The sequence below is a fragment of the Pogona vitticeps genome, chromosome 5 (assembly GCF_051106095.1).
Source record: "Pogona vitticeps strain Pit_001003342236 chromosome 5, PviZW2.1, whole genome shotgun sequence".
NCBI lineage: Eukaryota > Metazoa > Chordata > Lepidosauria > Squamata > Agamidae > Pogona > Pogona vitticeps.
Genome location: NC_135787.1, coordinates 47,939,617 through 47,956,551, shown reverse-complemented (window position 1 = coordinate 47,956,551; position 16,935 = coordinate 47,939,617). Strand labels below are relative to the sequence as shown.

Here is a 16,935-nt window from a genome sequence, read left to right as displayed (position 1 = left end):
CCCTGTATTGTCTTTACTGGGAGGTGTGGAACTCTGACTCCTTGACCAGGTTTGAGAACCCCTCACAGGTGGGCCAGTTATGAAGGTCCCACAGCAGGATGCTGGGTGTGTGCTGTCAAGTGTTCCTGGAGGTGAGCGGCAAAGGCTTCCTCCCTTGCCACTTTTCCTAAGTCACCAGTGGTGGATGCTTGACCATAGATACAGTAATCGTCTCCTGCAGCTCATCCAAATTGCACATGGACTTGACTGACATCTGCTGCATGGTGGGGCAAAGGGGGGGGGGAAGCCGGTGGTATTCTCGAGACTTGGAGGTAGGATGGCCATGGAGCTTCTCTATTGAAGCCGCTTACCTCTCATGTTTCTTCTGCCAGTGTTGCTCCCACTGCTAGTGCTTGAGCCACCTCTGGTGGCAGAAGCAGCTCTACCCAATAGCCGTTTTTTGGAGATAACATTATTTGAAAGAACATCTCTCAGCCATTTTTCTACTTTGGTGGCAGCGGTAGCAACTCCTGGGCCTTGCATGCCTCCCAATCTATGGTGTTCTCCCAACAGTTCTCTTCTCCTTTTTCCTGCTCCTCCTTAAGTCCAAGTCCCACCTGTAGCTTCCAAGGCATCACCTGCCTCTGTCCTGCCCCTGCTCCAGTCCACAGGTGAGCTGCAGATAAGGAATCCAGCTGGCATTCTCAGAGAAGTGGAGAATCCATTCTTGCAGCCTGTGGGACCCTCTCCAGTCCCACACTGAGGTCTGTTTCATTCATTATTGAAGTGAAAGTTTAGCTTTTCAGTAGTACAACAGGAACCTTAAAAACGTACAAAGGTACAATGAACAGGTATATGAAGCGTGTAGGTTTCCCATTGTCTGCTTCTTTCAGAACAATAGAAACTTACCCGTATTTTTCGCTCCATAAGACGCACCTTTCCATAAGACGCACCAAATTTTTAGGAGAAGAAAACAGGAAAAAAATTATCTGCTTTCTTCTCCTAAAACTTGGTGAGCCTTATGGAGAGGTCCATCTTATGGAACACACCCTAGGGTCCTAGGGTGTGTTCCAGGACCCTTTGGAGCCTCCCCCTGCCTCCCTCGGGGGCCAGAGGGGGTGAAATCGCCAGCTTCTGGGGCTCTTCTGAAGTTTCCCAAGCCTCAGAAGAGCCCCCAAAGGTGGCGGTTTCATCCCCTCTGGCCCCCAGGGGAGGCAGGGTCAGTCTCCAAAGAGTCCTAGGGTGTGTTCTAGGACCCTTTGGAGACTCACCCTGCCTCCCTCAGGGGCCAGAGGGGGCAAAATCGCCACCTTCTGGGGCTCTTCTGAGGCTTCCCAAGCCTCAAAAGAGCCCCAGAAGGTGGCGATTTTGCCCCTTCTGGCCCCCGGGGGAGGCAGGGTGAGTCTCCAAAGGGTCCTAGAACACACCCTAGGACCCTTTGGAGACTCACCCTGCCTCCCCCGGGCGACAGAGGGGGCAAAATAGGCAGCTTCCAGGACCTTTTCTGAGCCTTTCCAGGCTCAGAAAAGGTCCTGGAAGCTCCCGATTTTGCCCCCGCTGTCCTCGTGGGGGGGGTGGGGGGGAGCCTGGCAAGGGTCCTGGGAGGCTCCCTTGGACCCTTGCCACCCTCCACCCACCCCCCCATGGGACCAGGGGGGGTAAAATCGCCAGCTTCTGGGAGTGTTTTGAGGCTTGGGAAGCCTCCAAACACCCCCAGAACCTGGCGATTTTGCCAGTGCTGGCCCCGCGGGGGGTGGGGGGAGGGTGGCAAGGGTCCAAGGGAGGCTCCCTTGGACCCTTGCCACCCTCCCCCCACCCCCCACAGAGCGGGGGGGGTTAAAATCGCCAGCTTCTGAGAGTGTTTGGAGGCTTATCAAGCTTCCAAACACTCCCAGAACCTGGCGATTTCGCCAGGGCTGGCCCCGCGGGGGGGTGGGGGGAGGGTGGCAAGGGTCCTGGAAGGCTCCCTTGGACCCTTGCCACCCTCCACCCCCCCCATGGGACCGGGGGGGGGGTAAAATCACCAGGTTCTGGGAGTGTTTTGAGGCTTGGGAAGCCTCAAAACACTCCCAGAACCTGGCGATTTTGCCAGTGCTGGCCGGTGCGTGGGTGGGAGGAGCGTCGCAAGGATCTGAGTGAGCTCCCAGGACCCTTGCGACGTTCCCCCCACCTGGAAGCTGGCGATTTCGCCGGTGCTGGCCCCGTGGGGGCGTGGGGGAGCCTCGCAAGGGTCCTGGAAGGCTCACCCGGACCCTTGCGACGCTCCCCCCCCACGGGGCCAGCAGCGACGAAATTGCTGCATTCACACCATTAGACGCACTGACTTCCCCACCCACATTTTGGAGGGGGGAAAGTGCGTCTTATGGTGCAAAAAATACGGTATATGTTTATTTACAGCATAGGAAAGAAGATGTTCAAGACAAAGAAATTCTTATCGGTAAAGGGGGAAACTACTGTAGCTTCTCCTAATGAAACAAAAACCAAACAAACCACCGTCACCACCCACCAATTTCCTGCACCATTCTTTATGTACAATTATCATAACAGCTTTTCTGTGTCCTATAATGAAATGCAATGCTGTAGCATGTACCACAGCAAACAGAACCAATCTAGAAAAATAAATAAATGACTGATTGCCTACATTATTGTGTAGAAAATACAAGGTGACTGGAAGAAAGGTGGGTGAATCAGCAGCTTACTAATGAAATGTTCATCTCTGCTCTCATTTCCTTCTTAAACATGATAGGCTGGTAGTTAACAAATGTTCTCTGTGCCCTTCAATAATTCATAATGGAGCACTTCTGCATTCTGACACCAGTTCTTAACAAACAGATGAGGCGAAAGCCTCATGTAAATCTTTGATCATCCTACACATAGCTGTGCTGCTACACCTTCATGTGGTCCTCCAGCCAGTTGGACATTTGGTCTCTTGGGCAGTTTCAACAATGATGAACGTAGAAAAGTGCCGACATCACTCAAATCACCCAATCTGGAAGCCAATAGCAGATCCAGAAAAGGCTCAGCGCAAGGACCAGTGATGCATTGAGACGAGAATAGCTCTCCTTCATGACTGAGCTGCTGTAATATAAGGACAGTTTCCAGAATGCCCAGCATGTTTTGTTTAAATTTGGAAGCGAGGTGCGGAAATTCATTGGAAATATGCTCCTGACAGGGATTTGGATGAAGACAACATTTCTGTGGAAATTCATTAAGATTTTGCCTGAAGGCAAAGTGCAGATTGGGCTGAAGAAGAATTCTTTAGGCCTTTCAGAGAAGGATTCATTCATACTGATGTCAAATGCTCAGAGTATTTATTTATTTATTTATTTATTTATTTATTTATTTATTTATTTATTTATTTATTTATTTATATCCCACTGATCTGATTATACGACCACTCGTAGGTAGTAGAAGCAGATGTTCTGGATAATCTGTCACAAGAAGGAAATCCTTAAGGGCTAATTGTGGGTGAGTATTATGACAACGTCTGGATATCTCAGTAAGGTATCCGGCTGTGGAGTCAGAGGCTGAGAGTTCAATTCCTCACTGTGCATCCCAAAAGAGTCAGCTTAGGTGGCCTTGGGCAAGCTGCACAGTCCCAGGGTACCCCCAGAGAAAGGAACTGAGAACACTTCTGAGTATCTAGAAAACCCTGAAAAGGGCAGCCATAAGTCAGAATTGACTTGACGGCACAGAATTGTAATTTACCACAACCGAATTTTTCTCTCACCTCTCAGAATTAACAAATTAGTTTGCTTTGATGTGTGATTGATCTTCAGGTCTTAAGTGCAAGATTCTTTTGAAGTCTGATTTCTGAAACAAGAATCTCTTTCTCTAGCACTACTTCCAGCTCTAATTATGGCATAATTATATAGCATCTGTTTCTATCATCAGATTTCTGGAACAAGGAACTTGAATCTGTATTTTTCAATCTTTGGGATCATTCAGACAGGCATTTGTCCTGCTGTTTGGTGCATTGCAGGGCATATTGGTGTTCTTTTTTCTAGTATCAACATGATGTCATCACCAGAGCAGGCCAACTTGCCCCCAGAGTACCTCAGTCCACACCTTTCTGAGTCCCTGTCAGGAGCCTCTACCTTTCTGAGGCAGGTTGATGTTCTCTAGTTTAGTCTGTTCCCAGCAGACAGTTGCTGGGAGACTAAAATAGAGCCTTGCAGTTTTTCAAGCTTGCCAAAGTCCCCCCCCATTGTCAATTTTCAGTGTAGTGGTTTAAATAAGGCAAATAATTGAAAAGAATTTAATTTAATTGGCTCAGTGCACCAGCGATAGTCTAGCACAGACAAAATTTATTTATTTGATTTGATTTATATACAGTGGACCCTCTACTTAAGGAATTAATCCGTATTGGAATGGTGGCTGCAAGTCGAAAAGTCTGTAGGTCGAATCTCCATTGACCTACAATGCATTGAAAACCGATTAATCCCATAACCAGTGGTTTTTATTCTCTTTTTGTTCCATTTTGGGTTTTTTTCTGGTCTGTAAGTCGATTCTCTGGCTGCAAAATTTAGATTCGACTTGCAGCCAGAGAAGTCTGTAAGTCGAGCCGTCTGTAAGTCAAGCCGTCTGTAAGTCGAGGGTCCACTGTACTGCCCCATTAGTGCTGTGCACTATTCTGGGTGGTTTACACAAGAATAACAAAATAATGTAAACAAGAACACAAATAAAATAATAACAGACTAAAAACAATTTAAACTATTTAAACTATTCTCAGCATAAAACAAAATCACACCGGAGGTGATTTTCCCTTAATGGCAGGACCAGAGGCATGTGGTCATTTCTAATTAGATAGTTTAGTGAGGTTTTGAGCAATTCAACGCCTATTCTTTGGGCCTTCCCATGACAGCTGTTGGAGCCATTTGCCCTCGTCCCATTTTGTGCATCATCTCACTTTGTGTATGTGCATGTACGCATGTGCACACACGCACACACACACAAACACACAGAGATGCACACAGCAGTCCGGAGGAGGGGGAATCCACAAACACTTTTTGCCTGGGTCTTTCCCCCTCTCTCTTCTGCTTGCCTTCCCTTCTTTCCTTCTCTCATGGAAAAAGGCGAGAGGGGGCTCCCTGACTCCCTCTCACCACCCTCTTTCTCACTTCCTTGTACAGCTGAGGAAGAGCTCTTTAACAGCTTTGTGATGCCAATCCCCCCCCCCTTTTTTTTGGTTAACGGTCTCTTTTTCCCGCTTTCCATTGACAGTGTTCAATTGAAAGGAAAATCCCTCAATTGATACTTTACAGCAGAAGGAACTGGAGGGTTGCTTGAGGTCCGTCTGCCATTTGGATGTGAGGATCACACCAAATTGCTTATTGCTCCTTCCCCCCACCTCAGGTGACCCTATTTAGATTGCAGCAGCCTGCACCAAAAGGGCCAGTGTAGTCACAGCTTTATAAGTTTTATTCTGCTGCATAGGTACCCAGCTGAGCAGACCTTTGCTTTAAGCAACCATCATTGCCCCTGGCAATCTGTCCTGAAGCTGTATCAGACCCTGTCTGACAATCTGAGAACCTAGATGCTTGCTTTCTTCCCATGTGGCTTGTGCCAAAGGCTAGCCTTCCTCTGGGGCTTGTGGTGGTATTTCATGATCTTGCAGTTTTACTGGAACACTCAAAAAAGAAACCTAATTTGGAGCTCAGAAATGCAACTCAGAACACATCCTGCATTTCTTTTCTGACATCGTAGATGCACATTGTTCAGAGGGTTTCATAAAGTTCATTTTCACATTGTGAAGTCTGAGATAAGGGGTTAACAGAAATGTGCAGGGATCAATGAGTGTTATTCAAAGATGTGAATCAAATATTTTTGTGGAGTATGTTGTACAAATAATAGAAAGCTTCCTACCTCGTGAATTTTCTTCTCTTTAGGCTAGAGTAAAAGCCGTACATTCAGGGCATGCAATCAAGAGTCAGCAGTGATTGTTCAATTAAGAGATCGATAAGATACCTCCTAAGTAAATGCCTTTCAATGGTAAATCCTCAATGGTTGATTAAACTGCATTTTGAAAAACAGGATAAAATCTATGTGCCAAACACAGAGCTCAGCCAGGAAAATGACTTTTTCATGATGCCAATTACAGTCAGTAGTCTGTAAAAGACATAGTGCATTCCTCATTTCATTCAGTGTTGCTACAGGCTCTTCATGTTTGTCCATCCATGCAAAATGTATCTTGCCTGTGGTGAAAACGGGAACGATCGAGACTGACAAATAAAATGGACATTCTGATTTCTGTATCTTTTCAGCTGCTCCTGCATGGACCACTGGCAAAGCGGAGGACATTACCCTGAGCATTGCTCAATCAGAAGTGAGAGATCTCCACAACAGTGTCATTTGATTCCACAGGATGGAGGTGAAAAGCATAGCAGGAATTCTGTAAAGACAAAACCACCACCTGTCCATGCCATATGCTTAAAACTGAGCTTGTAGAAATGGTGCCATTAGCTAGGTGTAGTGTTAAAATGAGGAAGGAGAAAGCTCCATCTGTCAAGGTGGTCCAGTATTAGACAAAATGTGGCTTGCTGAAGATGCAGGCTATAGTCGTCCGAAAAATCACATTCCAATCTTTGTACTCTCATTGATGGTATATTAACTAGTCACAACTTTTACAGCTCAGTGCTAGCAGAGAGGGAGAACAGATCTCTTCTTACTGGCTATCGAAAACAAAAACAAAGGACATTGTGCCTGGAATAACTAACTTAAAATCTTGGAATAATGTATGTTTTGTAAAATCCGTGGAAAGTTCACTCGACAAGCCAAGTGTCACTCTTCTGCTTTGGGGGAGGGGGGGAAAGCTGCCTGTCTCTCCTAATCAGGTTTGATTTCCTGATCATTACGATGTGGCTGTAAAATCTTTAACAACAGCAGTGGTAGCAGCAGGAAGTGGAGGAGGAGGATCATGAGTCGATGGTGTATCTTGGAACTTAGCATTTGGAGTAATATATAAAGAATGCATTAAAAAGGCAGACCTTTTAAATATCGCTGTCACTCTTATCTGCAAAACAACTACCCACCTAGTCATCTTTCAAGGAATAATGCATTGTAGTCCTATTGCATGGAACTCTTTGTTCTAGCTTTTATTACCCATTTCATAAAGAGGAATTATAAGTGGTTTGTTGTGACCTCCTTATGCCATCCTTTTAACAACGAATTGCTCTCCCTCTTGCATTGATTTTGTCATGGCCATGTATGACAAAGGCAAAAAACAAAAAAAGCAGAGAGAAACAAACGAAAATACTGTGACACCTTTAACAACAACAACAACAAAAGGTTTATTTCATTGTGAGTGTTCATTATCATCCACTTGCTCAGATGTTGGCCAAAATGTTATTGGATATTTACCATATATACCCACAAGTTGCTTTGGCTAATTGTAGTTAACTGAGAATGTGCTGAGAGTGCAGTTGGATGTATGATCTGGTGCCTGATCAGGCACATGGCCAACTTGCAACAGGCAAGTGGCTATGGCAATGGCAGTTCCCTTATGGGTGCATAACAATCCAGTAGTATTCTGGACATGGTCATGCTCAGCATCACAGTATGAACCTATATATATGCTTGCTGGAAATGATTCTTTCTTGTAAAAGTCAGGATGTGCTGAATCTGAGCCAAACCATTATCACTTCCTGAGTGAGATACAGAAGCTTGTTAGTGTAGTCCATGAGCAACACAAGTACCTGAACCTCAAAAACCCCATGAGAAATTATGGCTGGTTGTTGAAAAACTCACTGTTCAGTAAATAATCTGTGATAGCACTGAGAACCATCACCTTGTGGATAGCCACATATTTGTTTGGCCTGTGTTCTCCATACATGGTCTAACTCTTTTTGTTTCTTGAGTGGTGGAGTTTGAGAGGGTAAAAGTTCATCTCCGTCCCTGCTCCCATCCTGAGGCTGCTGTGGAATTCCCACTGTCATTAGAACTGGAGAATTATATATCTGGAATGGACTCCAGTGGCCAATGAGTCAAATCTTCTTCTGTAGCATCCCTGACAGTCATCCTATCTCTGTTTAAAAGCTTTCAGCAAAGAAGAACACACTCTTTCTAAGTTGATTCTTTTCACTCGGACAACTGTTATTGTCAGGAAGTTCTTCTTAATGTCAAAATCTCCTTTGAATCCATTAGTTCAGCTCCTACTTTTTGTGAAAAAGAGGCTTGACTCATCTTCTAGGTACCAGATACCTCCTCTCAGTCTTCTGTTCCCCATACTAAAATCTAATTCAGTCTCTGACTCAACTGTTCCTCACAGGGTTTAGTTTCCAGATCCTTTTCACCTAGATTATCCTTCTCTGGACATATTGCAGTTTGTTGATCATGACCTTAAACTGTGGTCTTCCCTAGTTTGGCACTCAGTGTCAGCTTTAAATGAGACTGTTTACCCATGGATATTTTCAACAGGGAATTGGAACATCTTGTGTTTTGATGAAGGCATAAACTAAAAAGGCTTAATGCTCTGTGGCAAAATTTATATTTTTTTATGAGAACAAGATTCCAATGCTGACTTTTTAAAAGAGTTACATACTGGCCATACTGGATTAATTTATCACTTCCGCTTTCTCTCATGTTTAAAGTATTTTAATAAATGCTTGGATTTACAAATGTAAAAGATGTTGTGGATTTTGGCAAGTTCTTATTAAGAATGCACTAATGTGAAACTGCACTTAGTACAAAGTGCCTGAAGATAATGAATGCTTTAGACCCACATAGCTGGAGGGTGCCAAACTGAGGAAGATGGACCAAGTATATTTGAATTGATAATATTGAGAAATTTTGGTTTTGGGTTTTTTAAAGTAGAGCATGAGGCAGAAACAACAACAAAGAAGTGTGGAGAGATTGGCTCAGTCTCATCAGTCCCCCACCCACCCACCAGTTTTGTTTGTACATAAACTAGCACTTTATATGATAAAACTACTTTAAAACCATTTAAGTTAGAAAAATAGTTAGCATCTGTACTTACAGTCAGAAAAAAACAAAGAGGAAGCATGTGGAAGACCCTCCATGCTTGTTGCTTGGAGAGAGATCTGAGAGAAGAGGGCTGTTAACAAAAATAATGCAAGCAAGCAAGCAAGCAAGCAAACAGGAAGAGAGGTGGGGGCAGGGAAAGAACTTTACCAATCAAGTTAGTGATAAGGGACAGTTAAGCTGTGTTAGTGTTAGTGCATGTAAGATCACTATTATCCCAGCAGGTAATTCACAAGCAGGCAATGTGACATGCTTTCTTCAAATTCTCTATCTCACTTAGGGAAGTTCTAGATCAGTGGTTCCCAACCTTGGTGTTATTGGACTGCAACTCCCAGAAAGCCCAGCCAGCACAGCTGATAGCGAAGGCTTCTGGGAATTGCAGTCCAAGAACAGCTAGGTCACCCAAGGTTGGAAACCACTGTTCTAAATGATAATATCATTGCTAGTTTAGTAAAGGGCAGAATATCTTAGTAGCTCTGAAGAAATGCTGCTCATATTCTCTGTTTTGCAAACTGAAAAAGAGTGAAAGACACAGTAAAGAAACAGACAGCTTCCCCCCCCCTCAGTTTCAGGTTTTGCTTTACATTTGGAGTACTCAAGTACTGCAGAGAAAATAAACTTCCATTGGTGTCTCATGGAATGTAAGCATATACTTGATTGCTTTCTCAGACTGGCACTTACACAGCATTTTGTGGATCAACAGCATTGATTACATTTGTTGTTACAATTCCCCAAAGACACCTTCCTTAAGTTGAAATCCAAACGTTGATGACATAAAGTGGGAGATTTGCTTATTGACTTCTGTGAGGACCAGTGTTAAGTCTCAACTCCTTTCAGTACCCTGAAACCAGTTTCTGTCATTTCCTCTTATGCCCATAGAAAAAAGAATTACAACTTTCCACAGCACTTCCCTCATCAAAAGAGGATTGTACTCTATATAGTTCTTCTGGCTCTGAAACAGTTTAAATAAACATAAGCACATTTGAAAATTTAAGGGGCATCAACTAATTAAATACTATTCATTGACTAATCATTTATCTTTGAATAAAAATTTGAGTTTATTCAAGGGAGTGTGTGATTACCATTTCAAAAACAAAAGCTTCCACTCATTGTTGGTAGCAAAAGTTATAGGAAAGCTTATATTTAACATTCTTTTTCCTTTCTCTGTTCCAGCAACATGCTGAAGCAAAAATATTCTAAATAAAAATAAAGATATAATCCTGTGAGACAATATTTGACACGTGGGTGTGCATACCTAATGCTGGATATTCAAACCAGATGCGGAATCTTCCTTCTCTACCATCTCTTCAGTGTCAACTTGATTCTATACTTGTTTGCAAAAGATCTCAGTTTTTCCAGTCTTGCAGAACTTGGTGGTTTCCTCGGCAGGCGAATAAATGACAAATAAAAAGTTGCAGGGTGGGTGGGGGGAATAAGATTGAAGTCTTATTTTCTTGGGAAACTGGGAAATATTTCTAATACAGGAGGAAGACTCAGTAGAGAGTTTTGGCATATAGGGCACACCCCTAACAAGAGGAATAGACCACAGCAAATATTGTTGTTGTTTGTCTTGCTTAGACACATGGAAGAAGCTGGAAAGTTCACAAACCTCTCCCAGACTTTGTCACAGACAACCTTGTAATGAAAGGGTCACATGTATTCTTGAAGGCTCATATCCTTGCTCTTAGGATAGGTCAGGAATAGGCAAGCAAAACTTTAAATAGGCCATAGATCTTCACATAATGTCTCACCTTGGCCAGTTTGGAGTATTCCAGAGATAAGATAGCTGGGAACTTATGCTCATCTCCCATCCTTGGCTGTGAAATCCTTTTCATGCTTTATTTATCTCTTCTAGAAGCTTCTGGAAAGAAGGAGAGTAGCATACCCTGTCCTTCACAAGGTGTGTCCCATTTGCTCTCAGTTCAAGACCTAGGGTACTTTGGTATCTGGAAATCTTTGCCCTGAGCCATACTTGTCAAGCAAGGGAGCTCCATGGCTAGCCAAAGACTGTTGTGAGCTTTGTTTTGTTTCAGTTTATTTTTAATAAATAACCATCACTGTTCTAGTTAAAGTTGTTATTTCATCAATGGCTTGAGTTCTTCCTGATTGCTTCTAAATCTGGTTTGGTAAGATTCTGAATGGATCAAGCCACATGTTACAACTCTGGGAACATTCATTGTCTTTGTTTCCAGCTACTGTGAAGATTGTAGCTAAGTTCAGACAAGACAGTAAATCTGGAGAATGATAGGAGAAGATCCCTGCACTATCCTGTCAAGGAAAAATCCCAGCATTTCAGCCCTCTAAGCTCTGGCTCTATTAGTGGAGGATGTAAAAGGACATCTAGATCTGGAGACAGGAAAGAAAGACCCTCTCAACACTAATCCAAGATACTTATCAGAAGCAGGCAGGGGCTTTAGCAGATCCGTACTTTGCCCTTCATTTTCCTGTCGATTGGAAGATGTGCACAGTCTGCAAGATTGTTAGTGTATTAAGGCTCAGCACGTCTCTATAGACTGAACTGCCACCAAGAGTTGCTATGCACAAATATTCCTGTCAAACAGTTTATGACATTTTTGACAAAGTAATTCCATTTTAATACACAAACTTATGACCTTCTGCCTCTTTAGGGGCTTCTACTTACTCATGGGATAGCTTGTGCTATTTTTTAGTAAACCCATTTGCTCCCAAGCTGCTAGACCCACAACACCTTTGTTTGCTATTTCTGGAAATGATAGGCAACTAGAAAGGCTGAAACTATAAACAGCTCAGAAGTTTCTCCTCCCCTAGTTACTTCTCTATTCCTCTTTTACTCTGATTCTGACTCACTAATGTTTCACAAGAGTTAGCGCATTGTCCTTTCCCAGCCTTTTCTATTACAAATATGTCTTGAAAATGAAGGGGGAAAATGGGGGGGGGGAGCATACTACACTCCAATCTTGACTAAATCCTTTTGTCCTCACACCTTAACAGTTGCTTGGCTGGACTGTGATGCTAAGCTAGGATTTAACACTACGAATCAAGCCAAACATATGTATTTGGCTCCTTTTTTAAAGTGCTGCCTCATGTTCTACAAGTGCTTTGTTCATCATGGCATATGTTTTCCTCAACTGCATACACATGGGTGTTAATTTGCATGTCTGATTACCAACTCACCCCTTTCTGAAGGAACTCTGGGAGCGGTAGATCCCTAAAATTACCATTCGTATTCTCTCTTTTAAAAGTGCATGTGCTCTATTGCTCTCTCACTCTCTCTTGCACAAATACACATAGACACATAATTTTGGGTTTGTGTGTAAGTAGAACTGGGAGGAATGAACTGTGATACTGGCTTAGTGTCTGGAAAGATCAGAAGAGAAGAGGAAACAGATGGGAGAAGGGATTTTTCTTTTGGGGGGAGGGGATTACAAATACCAATATCCTGTGCTAGGTGAAGCATTATGGAAGTTATAGTCCAAAATTACTTTTCCCATGGAAAAATGCATAAGACCAACGTTTTCAGAGGCTGGTGAGGGAAAGGATATGTAATGGTCATTTGGAAGAATAGGGGTGGTGAATGAAAGGGTGAGCTTTCATTCACCACCCCTATACTATTAGCACACTTATACTTATGTATAAGTGTGCTAATAGTACAATGGAGAAAATTTAATGAGGAGAAAAGGGAGAAAAGGATAACACTTTAGTACATCATGACAACATTCATTTTGGCTGCCATTTTATCTCCTGATTTAAAAGAACAAGTTATGTTTTGTTTTCCTACGCTATATTAATGACACCAAAATGACTGATTTGGTGATGTGAAAATCAAGAAAGGTCAGATGTGAGACCCAGAAACCTCATGGCTTTGTGCAATCTTGAAAGATATGCAATATCTGTGGTGAAATAAAGCTCCACTATTTGCATCGCACATAAGTTTTTACACTCTGCTATAATTTAAATTTGTTATTTAAGAACGAAAATGAAATATTAATAACATTTCTCATCACTTATTTATTTGATTAGCTTAAAAGTGTTATGTCATTGCTCTATGGGAATTGGGGAAGTGGGAAAAATAAAGTAATAGTTTAGACTTTTGACATTCATGAAACAAACATTTTACTCTTAAAGTTATTTCTAGGTCAATAAAATTTGCAGGGAAATGTGAATTTCTTGGGCAGACATGCTGAAGCAAGCCTGAAACTACTTACGTAATGAATGTACTTTACTTGATGCTCTTTGGTTGTATTGCAACAGTTCCCTCACTCACAGCCAGCACTGAAAAGTAGAGAGGAATGAAAGGGATATAAGAAGGAAGGAGAAATGTGGCAGGCATTAATCCAAAATAGAAATACTCGCAACTTATTTATGTTATGAATTTCTTGTCACCAGCTCCACTTGAAGAGATTCTTATCTTTCATTTTACCCTGCACAAGACGTCCAGAAGATTTTTTAAAAAAGATTACAGCAAGATATCTACATAGAATGGGGGTAGGCAATCTCAGAAAGGCTGAGTTCAGATTTTCTGGCAGCCTGAGGACCACAATCCCAAAAGCTGGGTCTAAAGCAGCTACTTTACACATTGGTTGTTATTGTTTGCAGTTTTTTTAAAGCTTTGCAAGCGTTGCTTCAGTGATTTTTTTTTTGTTATCTGAAAAAAAGGCAGGGAGTTAACTTGAAAATGAAGGTGTTAAATTGAAAAGTTGTTTTTCAGCCTGTAGTGGCCAAATATATTTGTAATTAGAAAAAAAAAATTGGGGACGATGTGAGGGCCATGGAGTTCTAGGAGACCCTCAAAACATGCAAAACTCTCCCCTACACCACCTAGATAGACTGAGATTTTCTAAGCAAATTTTTTAAAAAGGTTTTTTTTTTAAAAAAAAAATCTGGTCATGGGAGTTCAGTGTACACACAGGTTATGGGGGGGGGTTACAAAATGGTCCTGGGGGCCTGCTTATGGCCTATGGGACATAGGAAGCAGATACCTGACAGAAGTTTAAAGAAATGACATCTAAGCTCCTGAGGTTAAATATTGCAAAGCTTCTGATGCATTACTAGAACATCGTTGTACTTGACAAAGAGATTTTCCATTTAGTAGAAAGAAGTACTGAGATAACAGGAAACTGGAAACCTTAGTGTGCTGGAACAGGTAAATATCTTGGAATATTTTTATATTACTAAATTAACACATTTAATAGAGTCTTCCCCCCCCCTCCCCAAACCACCGCGCCACTGGCATAAAGATAGGAGAAACTGAGCAAAAGGATCACAACAACTGAGTTGACATGAGAGCTGAATGTAGTGCCTGTTAAACAAGACCCCTGTTTAAGCTTTTCCAATTTCTTTTTGGGTCTAGACAGTATACCCAATGTATAGGAGGTCACAGGATCTGGAAAATGTTACAATTTTAGACTACAGTTCCCAGACTCATCTGGCCAACCTGTGTACATAGTGCCCTAGCATTTTCCATTGTCCAATAAAAAAGAAAGAAGCCTGGCATGCACATGTGGTCATGGTTTTCGGAACTTTTATGTTTTTAAGCACCGTCCTCAGCTCTCTAGTGCCTGGCCTGATGAAGACTTGTTGAAAGCTAGCTTACATTTGCAATTGTGTAGTGGTCTAAGAAAGACCTACCTTTGGCTTTTTTCCTTGGTTTAATCAGGAGCAGCTTGATAGTAGCTGTCAGATTAAGAAGTCCACTGCTGAGGTAATTTTCTGCTACCATTCACTCATGTTCCAGGCTGGCCTGGCAGTCCTAACTGGTACTATATGTTATAGCATGGAAAGACTATATATAAAATAAAAGGTCCTTCTCTCTCTCTCTCTCTCAACCTCTTTTTCCTCCTAAACCAGACCTAGTACAACAAAATATTCTAGGCTGGCTGATGTCTCAGCAGGTGCATGCAATTTAGAGAATAAAGATACACAGTGTTTTGTTGCAGCTTCCACTTGTGTTTAATTATAGCCATTGTACCATATACATGAAAATAACCATCTACCATTCATTTATACTATATATCTGAGCTTTATGTACAAATGTCACATCCTTCTTGGGTTGGATGGCGTCTGTTCTCAATATTTGGAACGGTTTTTCCTTGTATTGTCCTTTGTTTTGGTGTAAGAGACTAACATAGTCTCCTTCTGAAACTCATTTCTTGCAAGTTCTTAAGCTACTTTCCCAAACTTAAAACCCTACCCATCATTTAACATTAAATTGATTGTCACTTCACAAAGAGTCTGCAAAATTTTGATGTCATATTATATTATAGTGACGTGCAGCATTGGTTGTTCCTTGGTGAAGGAAGTAACAAAGGCAGAATGTGGGATGATCCCTTGGGGTGGGGGCTGCCTTTTGCTCTTGCTTTAATCCACTAAAAATTCATTGTAAGACATTCATTCAGTGTTGATATTTTTCTGCCAGCTTAGCAGAAAAAGACATGTCCCAATCAATCAATCTTGCTTCCTTGACAATTTTTAGGATTCACATCCATTACACAAAGAACCAAGTCAAAATTGCTCCATTACAATTGCATGGAAACAAAGCTCAGAAAGCTTACTTTCAGGACCTGCCATTGTAGGTGAGGTTTGTGTGCAAGGATGGCAGCCACCAGCCATTATTATTATGCAGAGATGGGCAACTACAGAATGTTCAGACCTGGGGCACTGTAGCCATACACACAGAGACACACAGCTGAGACGTTAACTTTGGCGCCGTCTCAGTGATATTGAATATTACTATAATCTGGCAATAATGAATAACCTGAAGTTAAAATCTCACTACAAACTCCTTAGTGATGCTGCTTTAGATCCCATCCAAGCATCCTCTGCAAGACACAGAGAGCTCTCTGGTGCAGGAGGTAAAGGTAAAGATAAAGGTTCCCCTTGACAATTTTTGTCCAGTCGTGTTTGACTCTAGGGGGCGGGGCTCATCCCCGTTTCCAAGCCATAGAGCCAGCTTTTTTGTCCAAAGACAATCTTCCGTGGTCACATGGCCAGTGCGACTTAGACACGGAACGCTGTTACCTTCCCACCGAGGTGGTCCCTATTGATCTACTTGCATTTTCGAACCGCTAGGTTGGCGGGAGCTGGGACAAGCGACGGGAGCTCACTCCGTCACGTGGATTCGATCTTACGACTGCTTGGTCTTCTGACCCTGCAGCACAGGCTTCTGTGGTTTAGCCTGCAGCGCCACCACGTCCCTTCTGGTGCAGGAGAGAGGGATGTAAATCCTCTTGTCTCATTCTCACATGAGAAATTACTTCATTTTTTCCCCCTCAATGGGGAAGATAGTTAAGATTTCCCTTGCAGCCTTGATGGAATTCTCACATTGGTAGGAATGATATCTCTTCCTCCCCCCATGCAAGTTTGTGTAAAATTGCCCCTTCTTGTGCAAAGATGTGCAATTTACAGAACTGTGCAAATTTAGTAAATCGCTTCAAACTATTCTTATTTTACTTATCAATTGAATTTGTATCCAGCTTTTCCTCCATTGGGCTAAAGGCAGCATACATTGCTTTCTTCTCCCCATGTTACTCTCACAATAACACTGTGAGGTCCATCAGACTGAAATTATAACTGGTCAGGGTCACCCAGTGGATTTCATGGCTAAGTGAGGAATTGAACCCATGCCTCCTGTGATGTAGTTTGACACTCTAACCACTTTGGTAGTCTTGTTCTAGGCTGGCTGCTCTTAATTTAAGATTTGGAAGTATTGGATATCTTCTAATCCTTCTGTGCTTGCTCCATGTGTGAGAACTTTGCTTCCCAAAGAGAAAGAATACTGGAGTGATAGAAACAAGTGGCTGCAAAATTCTTGGTGATGTTTTTTTTTTATCATGCCAGCTGAACAACTTTGACAGGTCTACAGACTAGTTTTCTGGGCCTGTTTTTTAACAGACAGGTACTGTTTGGCCTTTGTTCACCTTTCTGTAGAAAGCTGCTTATTTTTATTCTATCACTCAAATAATATCCCTGTCGTGATTCCACGTGGCCCCTGATTATTAT

At 42.4% G+C, this 16,935-nt stretch overlaps 1 long non-coding RNA gene across 1 annotated transcript; it reads left to right on the top strand.

Annotated features, from left to right (window-relative positions):
- Positions 1-3,084: 3,084 nt before the first annotated feature.
- Positions 3,085-16,763, top strand: LOC140707774 (uncharacterized). Its single transcript, XR_012087953.2, has 3 exons — positions 3,085-3,447; positions 6,243-6,349; positions 10,814-16,763. It is a non-coding gene; the product is annotated as an uncharacterized LOC140707774 (long non-coding RNA).
- The last annotated feature ends 172 nt before the right edge of the window (positions 16,764-16,935 follow it).